The sequence below is a fragment of the Schistocerca serialis genome, chromosome 2 (genome assembly GCF_023864345.2).
Source record: "Schistocerca serialis cubense isolate TAMUIC-IGC-003099 chromosome 2, iqSchSeri2.2, whole genome shotgun sequence".
NCBI classification, from domain to species: domain Eukaryota; kingdom Metazoa; phylum Arthropoda; class Insecta; order Orthoptera; family Acrididae; genus Schistocerca; species Schistocerca serialis.
This window is the reverse complement of record NC_064639.1, coordinates 205,294,164-205,299,055: the sequence shown is the minus strand read 5'-3', so window position 1 is coordinate 205,299,055 and position 4,892 is coordinate 205,294,164. Positions and strand designations below refer to the sequence as shown.

The 4,892-nt window shown below is 48.2% G+C and overlaps 2 non-coding genes across 2 annotated transcripts; both read right to left on the bottom strand.

Moving 5' to 3' along the window:
- Positions 1 to 514: 514 nt before the first annotated feature.
- On the bottom strand, positions 515 to 589 carry Trnas-cga (transfer RNA serine (anticodon CGA)). Its single transcript has one exon. It is a non-coding gene; the product is annotated as a tRNA-Ser (tRNA).
- Positions 590 to 4,543: 3,954 nt separating this feature from the next.
- On the bottom strand, positions 4,544 to 4,617 carry Trnas-cga (transfer RNA serine (anticodon CGA)). The gene has a single exon. It is a non-coding gene; the product is annotated as a tRNA-Ser (tRNA).
- Positions 4,618 to 4,892: the final 275 nt, after the last annotated feature.

Genomic DNA, 4,892 nt, shown 5'->3' with positions numbered 1-4,892 from the left:
GGACCCCTGGGCAGCGGTCGTCGGCCTGTTCATTATCGCGCGCACTGGGGCGTCGACGCCGTAATTGGCTGTTAGCACAAAACTGGTCGGCCTCCCGCATCCCATTATCAGTTTCAATTAGGCGCAGCAGCCGCCAGCAGCCATGTGCATGTCGGAATTCTCAGTACTGTGGCTGCAGATCTGTCCGGGAAACCCAGGGGCATCATCGGCACGTGGCACTGCCGCAATACTGTCTTTGATCTCATCCACGTCAGCAAAGGTTACAGGTGTTCCTCTACCGTAAAGGCAGAATAGTGAAACAACAACATTTTCTCGAGCTAGTCGCTACAGTGACTGATTATTTTGAAAATAATGTAATGTTCGACAAAACCACATTACTTCCAAACGAAATGACCAATTTCGGCCGGCATTGCCCAATCTCAATCACAGAAAACGTAACAACGTGGCAGAATGAGATTTTCACTGTGCAGCGGAGTGTGCGCTGATATGAAACTTCCTGGCAGATTAAAACTGTATGCCGGACCGAGACTCGAACTCGGGACCTTTGCCTTTCGGGGGCAAGTGCTCTACCATCTGAGCTATCCAAGCACGACTCACGTCCCGTCCTCACAGCTTTGCATCTGCAGTCTCCTACCTTCCAAACAAAAAGGTCCCGAGTTCGAGTCTCGGTCCGGCACACTGTTTTAATCTGCCAGGAAGTTTCATACCAGCGCACACTCGGCTACAGAGTGAAAATATCATTCTGGAAACATCCCCCAGGTGCTAGTTCTGCAAGGTTCGCAGGAGAGCTTCTGTAAAGTTTGGAAGGTAGGAGACCAGGTACTGGCAGAAGTAAAAACTGTGAGGACGGGGTGTGAGTCGTGCTTGGGTAGCTCAGATGGTAGAGCACTTGCCCGCGAAAGGTAAAGTTCCCGAGTTCGAGTTTCGGTCCTGCACACAGTTTTAATCTGCTAGGAAGTTTCATAATAACGTGGTTTCCGTGATAGTGAGATTGAACCACAGCAAGTATCTGCTGTTCTGAAGATGGCCCATCCCACTCGAAATGATCATTTCGTTTTAAATTAGTGTAATTATGCCAGGCAATAAACTATTTTCAGAACATCTTGGCCCCGAGAATGTTTTTTTCGTGATTCGTAACTACTGCATATGAACTCCTTATACAATAAAGAGCCAAAGAAATAGATACATCTGCCTAATATCGTGTAGAGCCCTCGCAAGCACGCACGAGTGCCACAACACGGCGTGACATGGTCTCGACTAGTGCTGGAGGGAGCTGACACCATGAATCCTGCAGGGCTGTCCATAAATCCGTAACAGTACGAGAGGGTGGAGATCTCTTCTGAACAACAGGTTGCAAGGCATCCCAGGTGTGCTCAATAATGTTCATGTCTGGAGAGCTTGGTGGCCAGCGCGAGTGTTTAAACTCAGAAGAGTGTTCCTGGAACCAATCTGTAGCAATTCTGGACGTGCGGGGTGTAGCATTGTCCTGCTGCAATTGCCCAAGTCCGTCAGAAGCACAATGGACATGAATGGATGCAGGTGATCAGAGTGGATGCCTGAGTAAGAGTCACGTGTCAGAGTCGTATCTAGACGTATCGGGGGGCACATATCACTACAACTGCAGACGCCCCACACCGTTACAGAGCCTGAATCAGCTTGAACAGTCCCCTGCTGACATGCGCGGCCCATGGATTCGTGAGGTTGTATCCATACTCGTACACATCCTTCCACTCAATACAATTTGAAACGAGAGTCATCCGACCAGGCCACATGTTTCTAGTCATCAGCAGTCCACTGTCGGTGTTGACGGGCACAGGCGAGGAGTAAAGCTTTGTGTCGTGCAGTCATCAAGGGTATGCAAGTGGGCCTTCGGCTCCGAAAGCCCACATCGATGATGTTTCGTTGAATGGTTCGCTCGCTGACTCTTGTTGATGGCACAGCATTGAAATCTGCAGCAATTTGCGGAGGGGTTGCACTTCTGTCACGTTCAACGATTCTGTTCAATCGTCGTTAGTCCCGTTCTTGCAGGATCTTTTTTCACCACAGTGATATCGGAGATTTGATGTTTTACCGGATTCCCGATAGACACGGTACACACGTGAAACGTTTGTATGGGAAAATCCCCACTTCATCGTTGCCTCGGAGATGCTTTGTCTCATCGGTCGTGTGCCGACTATGACACCATGTTCAAATTCAGTTAAATCTTGATCACCTGCTATTGCAGCAGCAGTAACCGATCTAACAACTGCGCCAGACAACTGTTGCCTTATACAGGCATTGCCGACCGCAGCGCCGTATTTTGTTCACATATCTCTGTATTTGAAAACGCACTTCTATACTAGTTTCTTTAGCGCTTCAGTGTATTAAGACGCCGTCTGCGGTGACCGAGCAATTCTAGGCGCTTCAGTCCAGAACCGCGCGACTGCTACGGTCGCTGGTTTGAATTCTGCCTCGGGCATGGATGTGTGTGATGTCCTTAGGTTAGTAGGTTTAAGTACTAAGTTCTAGGACACTGATGACCTCAGATGTTAAGTCCCACAGTGCTGAGCCATTTGAACCATTTGTATTAAGGCGAGGAATGGGTTTAGTGTGTATGGCCAAGAACGAAATATTCTGTCCTGCAGTCTTCAGCAGGCTGACGCACTAGTACACTCAACTCCCCGAACGACAAGCGAACCAATTGTTGATCGCCAAATCACCTAGCCTGGATTCGGCGTTTGGCTGTAAAACAGCAATATTTTATTACTTTTAACTCGAGACGTACGTCCTTGTTTTAATAGGAGCCCTTATCTCTTATCTTCTTATTTATCATGCCAGATCGCTCTCTGTGCTGATTATTTAGAGTTTTATGACTCGCAATTCCTCGTCACCGTCTGGTCATACAGTTACGCTGTCCTTTTGGAAATTCCTCTCCTCTGGTGCGGTAGCGCGTGGGAGAAATTACCTTCCCGTCCATCAATAGCGTTTTCGAGACAAACGCCTCTGCAATAGGCTGCCCTGGTGTCAACCGGAAATTATTCCCTGCAGATTGACGCCACGCCCAGAGTAAATCCCTCAATTTCGTTACCCACCTGACGCCCTGTTCCAATACGGCACTATCATGCCGTACAGCGCGCTATGGCGGAGGTTTTACTGCCCTGCTATTTCCGTTTCGTACCCATCCTCTGCTAAAGGTCACGCCTCTGTCTCAATTACTTCTCACGATATATCCACGTCCGGCCCCAGAGATGGCGAGCACTTAATCGGAATGAGGGATGCTCTTTGTGGGCAGGGCGAGGCCGTGTTGGCAGACGGCAATGTCAACAGTTCTCGGGCTTCGTTAAGAGGTTTACGACGGCGCTGTTTGCACAAACGCAGCATCGCTCATCCCCGAGCGGAAAGGCTGCGACCCGTGCGAGAATAATGACCGCGAGCTCAGACCCTGCGGAATGGCGGCTTCCAGAGTGCCCCGCGGTAAGGCTCAAAAAGCGCCGGGTAAGGGGCGGCCAGACAACTGGCACAGCTTTCCAGCACGCCTACACACACTCGGATAATTTCTCTCGATTGCTCTCATGTGTTCCGACACTCTCAGCTCGTGAATGGTGAAATAAAACACTTGAACACATTACGGAATTTTAATGTGTGTCCTGTGGTTGTGTTCCTCAATCCGAAGATCATCATGCAGTTATCTCCACATTGGTCTACCCTGTCCAAGGCCCTTGACTTCTGCATTATTACTGGAACCTACTTACTGTACTCATCCCTTTGTCTGCCCTTACAATTTTTACCTCCTATACTTCCCTCAATTATCAAATTATTAAATCATTCATGGATGATGACGCGTCCTATCAATCAGGCACCTCTTTCAGTCAAATTCAACCTGATTACTGCATTCATCCCTTTGTCTAACTTTACGATTTTCATCTCCAACACTTTCCTCAGTTACCGAACTGATAAACCACTGAAGTCTCATGACATGTCTTCCCAACCAAGCAATTCTTTCAGTAAAGTTCAACCTCCTTACGATATTCATCCCTTTCTATAGCCTTACAACTTTTACCTCCTACACTTCCCTCAATTATGAAACGGATAAATCGCTTTATTTGTTGTGTGTATTTTTTCGGACATGTCCGAAAGACAGACAATATTTTGATCCTGCAGCCACTATGAATCAGTACACAAGAGAGTTAAAGTTATTAGCTGTCAGTCGTCGTCGATTTAAATCAATGGGACAAGTTCAGAATTTGTGCCGGACACACATGTCACATATTTCGATACTCGCGAACTCACTCATCAATGAATTGTCTGTACACATGTCGGTCACGGTGTTGTAGAAGTAAAGCGCTTACCTGAAAACCGAGAGGTCGTGGGCTTCTAATCTCGATCGGACCGCGGTGGTTTCAGCCTCGTTTGTAAACTAGCCTTCACCTCTCAGTGATGTGAGGAGTCGCCAGAAACAACACATGATTCGGATTCCAAGGTAAACTTGTCGGTTCCCTATGCCCAGATGGAAAAATGGGGTTGTTAAGAACATATAAGTAACATCCTGGCAGATTAAAACTGTGTGCCCGACCGAGACTCGAACTCGGGACCTTTGCCTTTCGCGGGCAAGTGCTCTACCATCTGAGCTACCGAGCACGACTCACGCCCGTTACTCACAGCTTTACTTCTGCCAGCATCTCGTCTCCTACCTTCCAAACTTTGTAGAAGCTCTCCTGCGGAACTTGCAGAACTAGCACTCCTGAAAGAAAGGATATTGCGGAGACATGGCTTAGCCACAGCCTGGGGGATGTTTCCAGAATGAGATTTTCACTCTGCAGCGGAGTGTGCGCTGATATGAAACTTCCTGGCAGATTAAAACTGTGTGCCCGACCGAGACTCGAACTCGGGACCTTTGCCTTTCGCGGGCAAGT